The 18,986-nt window shown below is 39.8% G+C and overlaps 1 pseudogene; it reads left to right on the forward strand.

The window, feature by feature from the left end:
• Nucleotides 1-708: 708 nt before the first annotated feature.
• On the forward strand, nt 709-18,047 carry LOC109374011 (60S ribosomal protein L23a pseudogene; annotated as a pseudogene).
• The last annotated feature ends 939 nt before the right edge of the window (nt 18,048-18,986 follow it).

Below are 18,986 nucleotides of genomic sequence, written 5' to 3' on the forward strand. Positions count from 1 at the left end.
TCCTATTTTAGTATTGCCCTATTGAACAAGCTGCTGCAACTACTTTACAGGATGAAACGTGACAATGATATATAAACAAATAATAGCAGAGGAAAATGCTCCAAAATTAAAATTCACTGACTTTGCCTAAGTATGTCTGATGTCATGCTCTGATTACACAACCTCATACCTATTAATGTGAAGACTAAGATAGAAAAATAGAGATGCTTGCTTCTCTAAGATTAGATAATACAAAAAAAATAAAAAGGAATATGTCATGCTGGGGAGGTTGCTGTAACTCGTACATACCATGAAGAACAATATCAGCGGTTTTCCTGATAACAAGTTTTGAAAATGGGAAGAAAGCGTTGAAATCAGAGTACTCTCTTTTGAACACTACTGAACTGATGGTAACTCCCACCAGGAAAGGAGGGCATGACTCGGCAAACGCACCTGGTTTTGTGGAACACCTACTGTGTGCATCAGACACTATGCTAAGTGTCTTACAGCTACTAATGTATTTCATTCCTCACATGCCTGTAAGGGAGTCGGCACCATCCTTCTTCACAGCTTTCCCAAGCCTCTGTGGCTATGGGATTCAGACCCAAAGTTTTCTGGCCAAATTTGCACTATCTTTTCCCTCCTCCATGCTGGTTCCCTTTGTCCTCCTTCTTCACTTGGCTGAGGGTTAACATTGCCCCTGGCAATAGCCTCTGCCATGGTACTAGGATGCCCCTGAAAGGTAGGTGAGTCCAGTGGGGGCACAGCACACCCATCACCCAGTCTCATCTCTTCTCATCTGACTCCTGGTCCATAGCTGTTCCACAGCAGCCACCTACAGGACAGAGTGTGCTTAACAAAGAATCAGCCTGAGTCTCAGGTATGCTCTCTTCAGGGGAAAGAGAAGAACGTTTCTAGTTGTGCTTTGGAAGAACTGTCTTCTCTTTTAGAAGCTTGTATTACATGAGTCAACTCAGGTTGATATGATGGAAGGAGCACAAAACTTTGTCAGGAAGGAATTAGTTGACACCCAGGCTCTATAGCAGCACCGTTCAATACTACTTTCTGAAAAGATTTAAATGTTCTCGATCTGTACTGTCCCATATGGTAGTCACTCACCATGTGTGGCAATACAGCACTTGAAATGTGGCTACAGCAACTGAGAAACTCAGTTTCTAATTTTATTTAAAATTAACATTTAAATGTAAATGGCCACATGTAGCTAGAGGCTGCAGGGTTGGACAGGACAGTTCCATTGCTGCCTAGCTGTGTGACCTTGAACAAGTCACCTCATTTCTCTGAGCCTGAGATCACTCATCTGTTCATGAGCCTGCCACCTCACAACTTCACTGGATTGACAAAGCCAGAAAAGAACCACACGAGTGCCTAACACAAAACCTTGCACTTAGTAAGTACTCAAGAGACTTTAGTTGAATCTGAAAATGTGAATCTCATAACAATCCAAGAGAAATGCATGTTAAAAGTCTAGGCCTGGATTTGTCTCAAGAATTGATTCCTTATGATTGCTTTATTTATCCAAACCTCATTTGCCTGCCAAGAATGGCCTCTGAGAAAATGAGGGCTGAGGGCAGCCATGCTAGCAAAGGACTGTGAGTAGAATCTCTACCCCTGCCTGCCCTACTTCCCCAGGGAGCTCTGACATGTCATTTTCTCCAGGTGGCAATGGTGGGAGTATCTGACAACTAGGCATCGGATGTAGCCACAGATCTTTGAGAGTTTTGCCCAAAATTTCACTCCTTCTCCACTTTTTAAACACGTTGTTTTCTGGAAAATTTGCCCATCTGGTTCTGATTCATTTGCACTTAACTCATCAGAGGGCGGTGTTGTAATACCAGACTGACTTGCAAAAAGTTTCAATTCGTGTATCTCCCAGCCTCTTTCCTTAGAAACAGGGGAATGGGTTTGGTCAGCAGATGGACAAGATGAAACAGAGGGCACAAGATGGCAGTTCCAACTCTGCTAAAAGCTCTGTATACCCCTGAGCATGTGCCTAATTTATGGGGTATGAACCTCCCCCCCATCCTGGGAAAAGCGTTTTAACTGAGTGGCAACTCAGTTCCATACAAACTGACTAACCATAGTTCTGTGATGGGTTAAAGCTGAGTATTTTTACAAAGGACACTGTTGTCACTAAGAATTCACACAAAATTGGATGGATTAATAAAAGAAGTCTAGAAGATGTTTTATAATGACCAAAAAAAAAAAAGAAAGAAAAGAAATGTTGTCACCAGAAATTCACATGAGTTCAGGAAAATTAAATAATCCTAGATTGGCCTTGTTCTTCAGTTGACAATAATCACTAAATTACTAGATCAGTCCTGATAGTTGAATAGCTCTACATTTAACAAGGCCTTCTAGCATGGTCTGATGGATAAAACACCATGAGGACTGGATGGTAGTATGGTTTAAATGGCAAACCTAAGGCTTAAGTGTAGTGTAGCCTGCAATCAGAAACATGCTCCTTTTGCACTGAACTATGCTGTCCAGCAATGGTTACATGGCCTCCGATGACTGGTATTCAATCAAAGACTGAGATGCTGTGGGTGGATTATTGCATTGAGTAGGAGCTGAGTGGTTACCAAATGGTCCCTTTTGAGTCCAGAACCAATAATTGTATAAGATGAACTTCAGGATTCCTTAAGTAGCCATCTCAACTGACGTTTTTATGATTCCATTCTTCTTAAGTTCTGAGAAGTTACCTACAAAACTTATTGATTGCTCATATAGCCATTGTTGAGATGATTTCATTAAAGTTCTTGGTTACAATAATCTCTGTAATAACAGCTCCCAAATTATATCTCCAGATTATATTTTCTTCTGACTGCCTGTCTCATATATACACTGCCTCCTTAACATCTTCATCTGGATTTATCTCAGGCATCCCACGCTAAACGTGTCCAAAATAAAAACTTAACATTCTCCTCCCACCTCTGTTTCTCACCCAATGCTCTCCACCTCAGTAAAGAGCAATGCCACCTACCCAGCTGATCGAGACACTGGATCAAGAGACACCAAGTTCAGCCACCATAAGTCTCTCAGCTTTCTGATGAACTCTCTTTGTGAATCCTGAGGGTTACAACATTTTGAGCTAAATGGAATCAAGATCTGTCTTCTTTTGTTTTTTAACTTTATTGGGGAACACTGTGTTTTTCCAGGACCCATTAGCTCCAAGTCAAATTGTTGTCCTTCAATCTTAGTTGTGGAGGGCACAGCTCAGCTCCAAATCCAGTCACCATTTTCAATCTAGTTGCTGGGTGGGGTGCAGCCCACCATCCCATGTGGGAGTCGAACCAGCAGCCTTGTTGTTAAGAGCATGTGCTCTAACCAACTGAGCCACCCGACCAACCCAACCCTAGATCTGTCTTCTTATATCTCTCACTCACTGGGCCTGCCAATAGTAAAGCCATTATCTTCCATGTGTTTAGATTGTTGGTTCAAGTTCCTTCCAGAGTAGGCATTTTCCCATTACACTGTGAGGCTTGGAGAAAGAAGGGAGCACATTTTGATCATTCTATATTTCTAGCACCAAGTAGGTACGACCAAGTGAAAGTTAAAGATTCTGTTCTCTGCACCCTCCTGAAATTTCTCAACACGTTCATTCTAGCATTGTCACGCAAGCTATATTTACCCATACTATTCTTCTTCACTAGACTGTAAGCTTCATCTTATTTGTTCATCGTTGCTCTCTTAGCCCTAAGCTCATAGTCTGACACTTAGGAAGTGTTGAGATAATATGTAATTAATGAAAAATGATTAAATAAATTAATGAATAAAGAATAAAGAAATAAGGGAGCTGATGAGGCATTCAGTCCAGCAGGCAGCTCTGGTAAACCCTGAAAATGCTGCACCCAATGCATGTCTAATCACATAACCTTACTTTCCTCCACTTTACAGCCCAGGCAAGACTCCAGAAGAAAGCTTCAGGAAGAGCTTAATATTCAGTGGAAATTTCTCCCCAACAGTCATCACCCAGTCTGAGTTTCATGATTATCTTTCTCTCCTCTCTCTCTTTCTGTTTGAAGTCATTTGTAGTGTCTTCTCCTTCTCTCAGCTTACCCATTGTTAAGATAATGACTTCAAACACTAAGCATTGCTATTCAGGGCACTGTGGAAATGTGTTTTTTCCATCAGTCCTGATGAAATAGTTTCCACTGTCTGTTTCCCTTGCAGATAGCAATCAAAGTCCGGCACAACAAATTTAAAAAAATAAAAAAAGTTCAAACTCTTGTCCGATATAGAATCTAAAACTTGTCCTTGGAAAGCGACACCCAAGGGAATTTAATCACAAATGCTCTTCGCTTGGCCCACTCCATTGCTCCTAAATACAGAGTATTTGGAAGGATCTGTTTCTGGAAGCTGATTTCCCTATTTATCCTCCTTAGCCTTCCCAGAAGGCCAAAATAAGAGGCCTTTTAAGAACGTTACTCAACATTACTCCTTTAAGACCTCTGCTGGGATCTCCAGGGGCTCACACTAGCCTGTAAACCTCACTGACATCTTCCCACTACATGTATCTCCCTAAGCTCTGACGGCATCGTTCCTTGAGCTCTTCACTCATTCAGATTGATTGACATTGTACCACCAGGTCAATAGCTATCCCTTACTATCCACACCAGGCCCTATCACTTACTATTATAGTTACATGATTTGGGACAACTCTTTTACCTCCTAACTTCAGTGTTCCTGTTGGTAAAATAGTACTCACTGTGCCTCACAGGAGAGTTATGAAGTTATATTATGTAGTATAGCAGATGCTACATGGGAATTTGTCCTGACCTGGTTGGAGGACCATAGATTCTCCTCCTCCTTGTTGATCTCTTCTTCCTCTGACTTTTTGTAACATGAGTATCGTGCGAACATAGAATTCACAGCCAGAGGGCTTTTTGAGTTAGTCATCTCAAAATTCCCATTTCAGATGCTTTCTACACACACACACACACACACACACACACACACACACACACACACATACACACACATCATAAACTGGACATTTGAACATGTGCCATTTCAAATTCCAAGGATGGCCTGTCTCCACTGCCCTTTGCTTCTCTTGTGACTTGGCCTTTGTAACTAGGAAAACAGCCCTAATGCTCAATCCAAAGAGGTTATGAAGAAACACTGTGGGAAATACAAAGAGAAGGGATGTGCTGTTTTTCTAAAGCCTTTTGCTCTTTGGTAAGCTTAGCCCCTCTTCCCATGCCCACTGGTGGCAGTCATTAATAAGTAACTAATAAGTAACATATATACAGAACATTCACCCTCCATTACGTACCACACTGGTACATTGCTTGCAGGATGCGCTTAACCCTTACAACATACCAACATATCTGCAGCTAGTAAGCAATCAGGTTGCAGTGGGGAGCATTCGTCCCCAGACACTCTATACTGCCAGGGGTCCACCCAACAGCTGGGCTTCGCACGCCAGTCTCGCTCAGTAGCAATTAGAAGAGCAATTGTACCTCAATCTGAGAGTGACCAATGATTAAGCAGCCAAAGACCCCTGTGAGTGCCAGTCTTACTGTTTCATTCACAAATGATCCAAAAAGGAAGTAACAGGTGGGCATCCAGGGATCAGGGGCCACAGAGGTCTATGCCATCTCATCATGTTGCAAAAATGCCTAATGTCTATGGTGCTAATGCTTTACATCTCTCAGAAGCCTACAGTCATTCCAGAGCCCATGCAATGCCTGGCCCTCTTGGCTCCAGACTGGAATCAGTAAATACAGTTTTGTTCCTCAAAGCACAAAACGTTTTCTGTAGAAACAAGCCAGCTGTTCTCTGCCAGCCTATCATCAGCCATTAGGTTGACAAAAAGTTGTGGACTTTTGCTGGCAAAGGGGCAGCATTAACAATCCACCTTTGTTATCATACACTATCAGGGTAGGACATAGTCATTCCAACCCCAGAGATTTATGGACACATTGGGTTCCATTAAGTTAGGCAACTTGAATTTCAGTGATATCATTCAGGGAGAGGGCTATCTCCTTTGGAACAACTTAGCCATGTAGATGATACCAAAAACTGCTCTTACACTCTTAAATAATATGTCCGGAGCACATGCATCCATACATATGTGGAACTCCTGAAATTCCAAGACAGTATAAGACTTCGAAAGAACTGGCTCCTGATAGGGTCAGCATTTTCTATTCCTTGTTCCATCTCAATGCTGTGTCAGATACTCTATAATCAACTCCCTCCCTTTCATTCACACAGTTGGCAGGTTCCAAAGTGCTTTCACGTTCATTATTTCATTAGTCATTCACGATGACCTTGGAGGGTTATCATTTGTGTTTCCCAGATGTGGGAACTATGAGTCAGATAAGTAATTTACCAAATATCCCACAACCCACAATGGCAGAGATGTGATTGTTTAGTGTTCATGCCCTACCTCCAGCCAGCCCAGATTTCCATCCACAACTTGGTACCAATAAACAGTCGGGGGCAGGGGTGACTAGAAGTAGCAAGGGGGTCCCTTTTAGACATTACTAGACTTCATTCTCACATGCCAATTATTTGACTCCAGTTCACCTTTAAGTCTCAGCTCAGTGTCACTTTCTCAAGGTGGTCTTCCCTGACACCCCTATCTAAGTTAGGGACTCCACTTTTTTTATGTTTCCATAGCATCCTGTTCTTCTTATTTAATAATACTTGCCATACTTATACATTTTTAATTGCTATTTTCTTTGCTAAGTTACAAGTTCTGTGAACGCAAGAACCATATTCAGCTAGCCTAGTTCACTTAATACATGTATAGAATGAAAGAACAACCCATTCCCTCTCATGGAGAAGTCTGGCTAGGGCCAGAGAGTGTCAACCCATCTGTAAGAGGGAGACTTACCAGAAGTAACCAGAAAGCAAGAACAAAAATATGTCCAAGAGATCAGCAGTTGTTCAATTAATGTAAGCCACTTGTTGTTGTGTCTAAACATGAGCTAGGAGCCAGGAACATGACCAGAGGCCAGGAGAGAAGACCCCAGAGCCTTGGTTTCCAGCTGGATGAGTCACTAGAAGCTCCCCACTAGGGGTCACAGGGCTGGTATCAGGACCAGGAAAACAAAGTTTGCGGCTCTTTCCAGGGCTATTTAAAGTGGATGACTCTGTACCTTGACAAATACTTTCCTTCTTGTTGTATGCCCAACCATTTCATATAATAGATGATAGGGAGCTATATACGTAGACAGATACACTGGTAGAGTATCATGGCAGAAGGTGTGTTTAAGGAAGATTATTCCGCTAGGGTAAGTCGAGATAAGCTACAGAAGAATCAGAAAGACCAGCTGAGATGCTAACAGACAAGAGAGAACTAATGAGAACAAAAATAACAACAGTGTAAACTGGAATAGAATGAACAGAATTGAAATATATAACAAAGGTATACTTAGGTGAGCTTGGTGGTTGATAGGGTATTTAATAGCATCCTGTTTTGACTTGGTTTCTGTTTACTAAGTACTTGATAATCTTTACCTCATTTGAGCCTCATAAGAAACTCGTGTGTTAGATAAAGAAAGAGGCTTGACAGGTGACCTGCCCAAGTCACACACCCTGGGGGCAGCTGGACTGGGACTGGAGTCCAGGTCTCCTGACACCCATCTCTGAGCCCTCCAAACAGCATTGGGCCCTTGTGTAACCTGGAGTTGGGTTATAAGAATGGCTCACCTCACTCTTCCAGGATAGAGTGGTCTTTGATCTTGTTTGTGTATTCATATTTACTACGTAAATGCACCCTTACAGCCATGCACTTCCCAGAAGAGAGGTCAGAGGATTCCTATCAGCTCTGGGAGTCTGATAACAGTCCCAACAGCTGCTGCATCAGAGATACCAGTGCCCCATAATAGGCTTCTCCTCCGTGATTCAGGCCTAATTTTCATCTTTACTGTTTTTCCTGATTACTAAAGAAATTCTGGGGTCATTGCAAAATATCCAAATATGAAATTTTAAAAAAGATAAAATGCTATTTACTCTGCGACAACAAACTTTTTTATTTGTTAATATAATACAAAACACTCACTAACACTGATGGAGCCTCTATGAATTGCCAGGCACTGGGGGAGGCACTTTTATATATAGCACTTCACTTAATCCTCACAATAGTCTCAGGCAAGTACTTTTATGTCTTCTATTCTACAGATGGGGAAACTGGGATTCCCAGAGAGTAACTTGACCTAATTCACAGGGCTGGTGAGCAGCAGAGACAGAAATCTAGGCAGGTCCTATAATTCCATAGCCCACACACCTAACTGAAACTATATACCAGGAATATCTTTCTATGTCAGGCTTATTTAATCATATCTATTTCTTGAAAAATAAGGTTGTTGTCTTCTTCTACTCCCCTAAATGTTTCTTGGGTTTAGCTAACTCAAGTTAAGGGACCAATCTACAATTCATTAAAAATAAATAAATAAAAGTCACATTCTTTAAGAAAATTTAAATAGGATCTTTGCTAGCTACTTGATAATCCAGAAATTCTCATAGTTATGCCCTCTTATCTGTGGTGGACAAAGCACTTGACCAAAACAGGAAGCTTGAATCTTGGGTTAGGTCCTGGCGACACTACGAACTTACTGAGTGATCTTGGGCTAGTACCTTCTCTGTCTGCATCTCAGTTTCCTCATCTTTATGAGAAGTTTGGGTGGTCTCTGAGGACCCTTCCAGTTCTGAGCTACTATTAACATGTCTCTCATGACTTCCTAAAATGTGGATAGGCTTATTTTGTAAGATAATTTATTTACAAGGAAATTTATGCATTCACAGTAATACTCAGAATAGTAGAATGACTGGGGAAAGGAGATGGAGGGTGTATTAATTTCCCATGGCTGCTGAAACAATTGATCACAAACGTAGTGGTTTAAAACAATAGAAATGCATTCTCTCAGTTCTGGAGGCTAGACTTGGAAACCAAGGTGTTGGCAAGGTCATGCTCCCTTCAGATTCACTAAGGGAGAACCCACTCCTTGCCGCTTCATGCTCTGGCAGCTGCTGGCATTCTGGGCTTGTGACTACATCACTCCAGTGTGCTTCAGTCTCTGTAGTCATGTTGCCTTCTCCTCTCGTTCTGTGTCAAATCTACCTCTGCCTCTCTCTTATAAGGACATTTGTGATGTACTTAGGGCCCACCTAGATCTAGCTACCTCTAGATCCTTAACTTAACCACATTTATAATAACCCTTTTCCAAATAAGGTCACATGTGCAAGTTCCCGGGATTAGGATCTGTTATCTTTGGGGACCACTGTTCAGTCTACTACAGAGGGGCACTGAAACCCCATTTCAACTGCTTCATGATGATACTTTGGGCAAGGTGATTTCTCAAGGACGTCACCAAGAGCAAAAAGGGCCAAACAGGAGTAAATATAAACACGCTGTGGGTATTTGATACAAGAGAGGGAGGAAAGCAGAAGAAAAAGGTCAAGAGAGGCTGACTGTATTGGAATTGTCTTGTAACAGAAATAGTGTTAGCTACCTGAAACAACACACAACTTTGTCATGCCGACTAGCTTAAAGGCTGCACACCCACAAACCAGGACAAGACCACAAAAGAGCCCTAGATTGACCAAAAAATGAGTAATTTTATAATATTAATCATTTGTTGTAAAATCAAACAACTTCTTGGTGCCAGAAGTCACCTTCTCTCACCCATCCAATTCCCTGCAATACATTTAATTATTTTTTTAAGGAAAAAATAAGCCACACTTTTCATCTCCACTAGTACTACACATATGTTCCTTAAACTAGCCTGGAATTTCCCAGCTCATTTTTTTCTCTTTACAATTCACTAACTTCAGGAAATGTTCTTGAAGATCAAGGTTCAAAGGATAGTTTAATAAACCTAAACCTTCTTGGAAATTTCCTAGAAAATTTGAATTCATGACTGGATTCTACCAGTACCAACTGGGTTAAGTCTTACTCATGCCTTACTCATCCACTGAGAGGTTGGCCCTTCTCAGTCACTCAATTTCTCCTCTGACTTATAATCTTGAAAAATGTCTTAGGTCAACTTGTAAATTTTGAGCTCTTAGGTGGCAGAGGAAATATCTTGAATCACTTAATGACTAATTTATTGAAACATGTGTTCCCTGTAGTATGTAGTAAAGTCCCTATAAATCATGGGAATTATTCCTGTCTTAGAGATGAACAAACTGAATATTTAGGAAGGTTAATTGATTATCTCAAAACTGTACAACCCATCAGAGAAAGAGAAGTCAGGGTTGACACCATATCTAAATCCAAACTTCACACTCTTTCCCCCAAATCGTGCTTCACCCCTTATCTCTAGCACCCAGTACAGTATCTAGAACATGGGGAACTTGGGAGGAAATAGTTGATAGATAGGAATAAATTAAGGAGTGGAAAATGTAAAAAAAAATCTTGTGTACATTAATCATGAGCTATGCTATGTCTGGAGTGCTGGAAATTTCGAGGTATGTGTGTGAGAGAGGGCAAGCAGAGGGAGACTGCAAAGCAGTAATATACAGAATAATGCCTTACAACCCTCTACACTCCCCAAAGCAATTTTCATAAGTACTGTTGCATCTGATTGCCACAAAACACCTGGGAGGTAAAAACTGTCCACAGTAGATTCTCACTTTTAGTAATAACAATACAACTGAAATGTTACGTAAGTACAATTCCTAAGTGGTAGGGTCAAGATTAAAGCCAGTGCTTTTCCACTGGGCAGTATGCGCCCTCTCTCCATGGATTCTCCTAGTAAAACCATGAATCCCTTACCTATAGCTTGCTCAAATATCCTGAGGCCAGCAGTCTTCCACCAGCCCCCCACAACAACCATGAGTACACACACACACACACACACACACACACACACACACACACACACACACACACACACATACACACTTCTTTTTCTATATTTACAATGTCCTAGGGGTGAAGAAACAAGGATGAGGAGCCTGGGGAAGGGATAGAAAATATGTAAAGGACACAAGGAAACAGACTAATGACATTGTCATCACAGCTTTCCCAGAAGTGGTTGAGAATTTTTTCCAATGGTTTCTATAAACAAACTATATGTGTGTATGTATTTCTGGGTGTGACTAATGACCATGACACAAGAGAAGCCATAGCTCATCCAATACAGGCATGGTTTCCTTGAAAAGTTTAAAAGTCAGACATGGGTGAACACCTAGCTCCCCCATCCTCTTGCTGTGAACAGTGGGCCAATTTTTCTCACTTCATCTATAAAGAGGAACCACAGAATGATTTTAAGGATTAAGGTAGTCATCAGTACAAAGTATCTAACACAGATCCAAGCAAATAATTATTGTTCAACCTATTTAAATAATCTGCCTCTTCTATAAAATGGATATATTTACATATCCATTTCTTGAAAATGTAACAACTCCATTGCAACATTCAAATTCCAGTAAGTCACAAGTTATGAGCTAATTAGATATAGCGTTCAAGCTCCTCTCAGTTATAACCTCCATGAGGACAGAAATAGTTTCCCTATTTAACACTCTACTCTCACCGTAAGATACAATGTTTGGTACATAGTAAGCTGTCAGTGAGTAATAGAGAATATTGAAAATGAACAATACATTGAGTTGAGCAAAAAAAATCGATATAGGCAACTACAACTTTTACTCATATGTGTATGTAAAGGAGGCTTCAAAAGAAGCTTATTGAATGTATATTCTAATTTAAAATTCATCTATTTTTCCATTTGTAGAACACTTAAAAATGATGCAGCTTTTACCTAACACCAAAAAATCAAACATAATTTTGTGTAACAAATTTATAATATACTACATCAGATATGTGACTGGCATTTGTTGTTTTGCCTGTTCATTTTCTTTTCCCTCATCATCTAGATGTTTCAGCCCAATTTTCTTTTGGGGGCCTCCTGATTCCAGTCTCAGTCCATATCATTCATGGAGGGCTGATCCTCACTCCTGGCTCCAGCAGTGGTCATGTGACTCACCAACGAACGAAAGTACAACAGCACCGTGCACTCCATGATTGGACCAGAGATGAGCAAGTGACAGGCAGTCCCACGAATTGAGTTTGACTATTGGAAAAGCATCTCGGTCTTCCCTCTAAAATTGCCAAACTGGTAAAATATGCCTGAAGATTTGAAGATGCCAAAGGCCCTCTTGATGCCACATGAATTTGCTTGAGAATGAATCTGGTCAGAGTAAAGCAGGTCAAGACAAGGAGTGGGGCAGGTCACTGAAGATCATCTGGGTCCAGCCAAGGCAGGTAAATGAGCTAATAAATCCCCCCCTTTGATTCCTTAAGTCAGTTTCAATGGGTTTCTTTCTCAAATAATCAAGAGTCATGTCTAGTACAAATTAGCACATCAAAATCACCAACACTTTAAGAACAATCGATAGGAGAAAAATATAAAATTGGGACAATTCTATCCATTCATTGATTTTGCTATGTAGGATAAAAGCATCATCATTCACTTTTCAAGAACAACTAACATCCATTGAGCAGTCAATATTTATGAACATCTCGTATATGTTGTGTGCTGGGCCGGGTCGAGCATGGACATACTCTGGGTTAGCAATTGACTTTGAGGGTTGAAACACTGAAAAAATGACAGTGCATAAAGACAGATGGATTTTCCTTCAAAGGGCTATTAAGTTGGCTCTCCCTTGTGTCTGCTATGAAGCATGCAAGTGACTCTGAATGCTTTTATTTAAAAGTGAATTAAAGGTCAGAAGTGAATTTCCCTTAGTCCTTAATTTCCTGTCTGTGTGCCAAGGGTAGGCAGGGGAGGAGGGAGGTGCCAGGGGACATGATTTGTTAAACACCAGATGAGGATCATGGTGGCTGGGAGAGCCGTACCACAGGACCTGGCCAAGCTGAGCCTAGAGGTTGAAGCTGTGGAGAAATCATTCCACATCCTTGAGGTGGGACATTTAATATTGTCAAGGACACTAGTTGAAGGAGTTATTGAAAAGGGTAGTGGGGACTGGGGCTTATCATTTAAGCAGATGAGGTGTAAGAGTGAGAAACAGATGCTCAGATTTCAAACATAGGCAAGTGAGGATCTAGAAGAAAAATTCCAATATCACTTTCCAGTTTTTGGTTTATTCTATTGTTGTATGTCTTCGAAACAATCCCCTGCCACTGGGCTCTCCACAGTGCTAGATTCTCACAAAGGGTCAAGCTGATTTGGGATTAAACAAAGGCCCTGCCTATATATCTGTATACTGGCTACCTGTATACTTCACTGTCAATTACAAATTCTCTGGGCCTCACTTTTCTCATCTTAAATCAGAAGATCAACATCTACCTGTAGACTGGTAGGAGAACTGTGAGGATACATGCAGAAGTACCTTCATAAAGCCTTGTGCATAGTAGGGACATAACAAATATTAGTTTTCTTTCCATCCCATCCCTGTTTTACATCATTCAGCAAATGTTGAGGCATTCTATGGAGCAAGATGGTGGAATGGTACAGACACATGATGGGGGCAATACAGCTGGAGTTTGTATCTTACATCTGTTATTTATCACTCACAAGAAATTGACAGACAGTTTTCCTCCTTCAAGGTCAGGGTTTTATTTAACCTTAAAGATGATATATAATCACTATTGCCTTGTGTACCTCATAGCATTGTTAAAAGGATTAAAGAAATCAGTAAATTTAACAATGCTTTGAAATGAACATGTGTCATATATTTGTATATATGTGTGTGTACATGCATACATGTAAGTATATGTGTATGCATGCATGTATATACACATGCATGTACATATAGTATATTTATATATATATATCAAATTGTACATGAAATAAAATGTATACTATAAAATTTACAAATATTAAAAATAGGTTGATCTTCATGACATCAGATTTGGCATGGATTCTCAGATATGACACCAAAAGCACAAGCAACAAAAGAAACAATAGATAAATTGGACTTTATCAAAATTAAAATCATCTGTGTATCGAAAGCACCTTATAAAAAAAGAATAGACAACCTATAGAATGGGTAAAAATATTTGCAAATCATATAGCTGATGAATCTAGTAACCAGAATAAAGAATTCCTGCAACTTAACAACAAAAAGACAAAAAAATAAAAATTAAAAAGAGGGCAAAGGATTTGAAGAGACACTTCACCAAAGATAATATACAAATGGCCAAAAATCACATGAAAAGATGCTCATCATTGGTTATTGGGGAAGTGCAAATTAAAACCACATTGGGGTACCACTTTACAGTCACTAGGATAGCTATAAAAGCCAATAACAACAGTGACAGGATGTGGAGAGATTGGGACCTTTACACATTGCTGCTGGGAATATAAAATGGTTCAGCTGCTGTGGAAAACAGGTTAGCATACTCTCAAAAAGTTCAGAATAAAATTACCATGTGATCCCTCTGAAGCTCTATACCCAAAAGAATTGAAAACATGTACACAATTTCCCTCTTAAGTCTATACCCTAAAGAGCTGAAACAGGTACATAAGCAAGACATGTACACGCATGTTCATAGCAGCATTATTCACAGTAACCAAAAGGTGGAAACAGTTCAAATATCCACCAATGGATGAAAGGATAAACAAATTGTAGTATATACATGCAAATGGGTCTATTCAGTTATAAGAAGGAATGAAGTACACACACATGTTACAACATGAATGAACGTTGAAAACAATATGCTGAGTGAAAAAAAAAAAGCCAGGCACAAAGGTCACATATTGTATGATTCCATTCACGTGAAATATACAGAATAAATCCATAGAAAGAAAAGGAAGAATGGTGGCTGCCGTGGGTGGGGAGCTAGGATGGGGAGAAACTGCTTAAGGAGTAAGGGCTTTTAATCTGGATTGATGGAAATACTTTGAAGTGGTGGTTGCTCAACATTGTGAATGTACTAAACGCTACTGAATAGTTTGCTTTAAAATGGTTAATATTGTTATGTGAACTTCACCTGAATAAATTATTTTTTAAATAGATTGATAACTTCAGTAATGTTCAAAAAAGGTCCATCAAAGAACAGTTCTCTATCTAAATATTGTTGGTTTTTAAAGAAAATATAACAGCCATCCCATAAATTTTTTTCATAAACAAATAAGTGTATCAATAAATCAACTAATAATATTATCCTGGGGAAATAGTCTATTGTAAGAAACACAGAGAAGACTCCAAATAAGTTTCAAGCAATATAACAGAATCATTGCCAATGATATCACTGTTTTGTGTAAAACCATTACCAAGTGAAACTGAAAAAAAATTAAAACTATCCATAAATTTGCTGAGAGACTATGTAATGCTATGACATAATGGCAAGAGTTTCCAAAGTATGTTACTTGTTTATTTTATTTTTTGGTAATTTCTATCCCTGTCTCTATTGAAGAATGTTCTTTCTTCAAATTAAAACTAGCTAAAAACTATTTAAAGAACACTAAGTGACAACATTTATCCCAGATCTGAAGCTCGGTCAGCTGAAAAAATAAAGTTGACAAAACTTATAATTAATTTTGTTATTGCTAAATCACAATGAAGACCATTCTAAGGTTGTTTATAACTTTGAAATGTGTTTATGTTGACAAGATATTTTCTTTTTATGATGTATTTCAAAGTTTCAAAGCTTATTTATATGAAAATATTGCATTGTTGAAAAGAATACTGTTTGATCGTTGATAAAATTTGGCCTGTGTGTGTGTATATATCACTCAGGATCTAACCTCTTACATGAAACTACTCTAAGTGTCTAAAAAAGAAGGAATTCAATACAAGGAGAAGTGATGAATGAGTTGATGAATGAGTGAGGAGCTACATGAGAGACTACGAGGCCCTCCAAAGGTTAGCAATGGCAGGGAGTTCCAACCATCCCTGGACTGGAAGGACAAAGTGAATTGCCCAAGATTCAGGGTCACCTGGTTGAAGCTGGAATTATCATGAGCCACAGGCAGCAGAAGAGATGAAGCCTCAGCTTTAGATAGAAGACACACCAGGAGACACCTGGCTCTTCCCCTCTTCTCGTCATCCAATCTCTCACCAGTACATCCCACTGGGGAAACCCAATCAGAAGCTAGCTGGTTGGTATAGGAGCCTAAGAAACAAAGACTTCAGTGGCCAGGAGCTTCTGCAACATACAGGCAATCAGGGAAAGATGAGGAATGGATCTGAGGGGCTAAAAGGTCAAAGACCAACACAGAGGGCAAAACTAATTAGCATGTGATGGGTACAATATCACATGAACTAGGGGCATCCAATCATGGACATTTAGTCTCTGTCCTCAAGGACCTTACCATCTACTTCAAGAAACAGACTGTCTGATGATTAGCTTATTAATATATAGTTCACTCCTGATTATAATAAAAATAGCACAGATAATAAAGCATTTTATTCCGAAGATAACAAAAATACTTTACAAAGCACTTCATAAGTACATTATTTCCATTCTTGAGATGAAGAAATTAAAGCTTGAAGAGTTGCCATGAACCTGAACCTGCCATGATCTTTGATTCCTCTCTCTCTACCAAAGCATCATGGAGTCCTGCCTATTTGCAAACCATTGCCTGAATATATATATACATATATATATATATATATATATACACAGAGAGAGAGAGAGAGAGGGAGAGAGAGAGAGAGATCTCCCAATGTTTATTGAAAGAAGGAAGGAGAGAAGGAAGGAAGGAAGGAAGGAAGGAAGGAAGGAAGGAAGGAAGGAAGGAACTAGCTTATAACTATTAATGTGTGTTCATATATGAAGTGCTTTCTTTACATTATTTCATTTAATCTTCACAAAAATTCTATGAAATGTCATTTTCATCCCCATTTTACTGGTGAAGAAATTGAGGTTCTGAGATTCAGAGCCAAAATTAAGATCCATATATCTTTTAATTCAAAGTTCATGGTCTCAGCTATTATATACTACAACCTCCCAATATGTCTACTGCAATAGATTCTTATGATAAAATGAGATAATATATGTGAACACTTGTTGCAAATTCTAAATATCCATGCAATGTGACCATTATTATTTTGTACTTATTATTGTTAAGTACTTCAACTCCTAAGCCACAGTGCCAGGGTTAGAACACAGGTTTGTTACACTTGCTACAAGCTACCTAATCTTTCAATGCCCAATCTCAAAATTAGGGGGAAAGGGGAAGTAAAGCAGCTTATATTAAACATCTTTATGTGCGAAACACTGACGTAGGCATTTTACATGTATTCTTTCATTTAATCTGCTGAAATCTATAAGGTAGATATATTATTATCCCCTTTTTACAGACAAAAAATTGAGATTTGGAAAGCTAAGTTAGCCTTTTCACGAAGATGGCACTGAAGCGAAGCAGGAAGCCCCTGTTCCTCCCAGAGCCCCGAAGCCAAAGCAGAGGCCTTGAAGGCAAAGAAAGCAGAGCTGAAAGGCGTCCACAGCCACAAAAAGATCTGCACATCACCCACCTTCCGAAGCCCAAGACACTGCAGTTCCGAAGGCAGCCCAAATATCCTGGGAAGAGTGCCCCCAGGAGAAACAAGCTTGACCACTGTGCCATCATCAAGTTCCCCCTGACTACCTAGTTGGCCATGAAGAAAATAGAAGACAGCAATACACTTGTGTTCGTTGTGGATGGATGTCAAGGCCAACAAGCCCCACATCAAACAGGCTGTGAAGAAGCTCTATGTCACAGGGGTTGGCAAACTTTTGAGACGGAAGAGCCGCCAGGGGTCAGCAAACTGTAGCTCGCAAACTGTGGCTCTGAAGTAAAATTGAAAATGAAAATAAAGCTATCATAGTTTCATTTATTAAATTTTTACAGGATATTATTCACATAATAGTGATCATGTAAAAATATATTTATGACTCTCAAATGATTTTTAAATTGTTGCGAAGGACAGGATTGGCTCTTCCAGGGGTCCACAAACTTTTGAGACTGAACGTACCCAAAGAGCCTCATGTGGCTCCCAAGCCGCAGTTTGCCGACCCTTGCTCTGACATTGACATGGCCGAGGTCAACACCCAGATTGGCCTTGATGGAGAGAAGCAGGCATATGTTCAACTGGGCCCTGACTAGGATGCTTTGGATGTTACCCACAAGACTGGAATCATCTAAATTGAGTCCAGCTGGCTAGTTCTAAATATAAAAATTTTTCACTATAAAAAAAGAAAGCTAAGTTAACTAATGTAAGATATTACAGTTACTAAATATGAAGATGAAATTCAAGGTTAGGTTTTTCTTGCCTGATAACTCAGGATCTTTCTAAAACATCCTTAAGTGGTTGACAGGGATATTATCAGAGAGAACCCTTATCACACCCTGTGATGTAGATATTATTATTCTCATTTTACAAACGAGGGTGCTGTGGTTCAGAGAGAGCCCATGCTTTGCCAGTAGAACTAAGTGAGGAGAACCCAGGCCCTGGAGGCCAAGTTCTAGATTCAAATCACAGTTTGGTTATGTATCGAGTAAGTGCCCTGAGTTATTTAATTCCCTTCTGTAATGTAGGAATAATAATACAGGCATTATGAGGTTGTTGTGAGAATTTAGAGGTAAAACATGTAAAGTGCCTGTATAAATGGTAACAGCTATTTTGGTCAACATTATCCAATTTACATTCCTCTCATGAAATTAAAAAATGGAACTGGCACGCATAGCACGCTACCTGCTACAGAGTAAGTATTCAGTAAATGATAACTATTATCTTGTGGTGAGGTATCAAAAATGGCCTTTGCACTCTCATCTTCTGACTCAAAAACCCACAAGAGAAGCCTCTGTCCCATCTCACCAGCAGGGTTTCCTCCATAATAAAGCCCTTGGCGTTCCCTTGGATGCAATCTGATCTGTCCTTCCCTGCACTCTGGTAACCACTGGTATTCCACCTCTCTCGGCCTCCCATATCCCCCCAGGCTCAGGGCAGAAAAACATCCCTGTCCTTCCTCTGAGGGATGTAAGGCGGCTTAAATAATTAATGACCATAAGGTACTTTGAAAAGAGACTGCAAAACACCATAAATCCCAAGAATTAATTCATAAAATCAGTGGTGGGCTTGAC

This window comes from Hipposideros armiger, unplaced genomic scaffold (genome assembly GCF_001890085.2).
Source record: "Hipposideros armiger isolate ML-2016 unplaced genomic scaffold, ASM189008v1 scaffold_776, whole genome shotgun sequence".
Taxonomy (NCBI): Eukaryota; Metazoa; Chordata; class Mammalia; order Chiroptera; family Hipposideridae; genus Hipposideros; species Hipposideros armiger.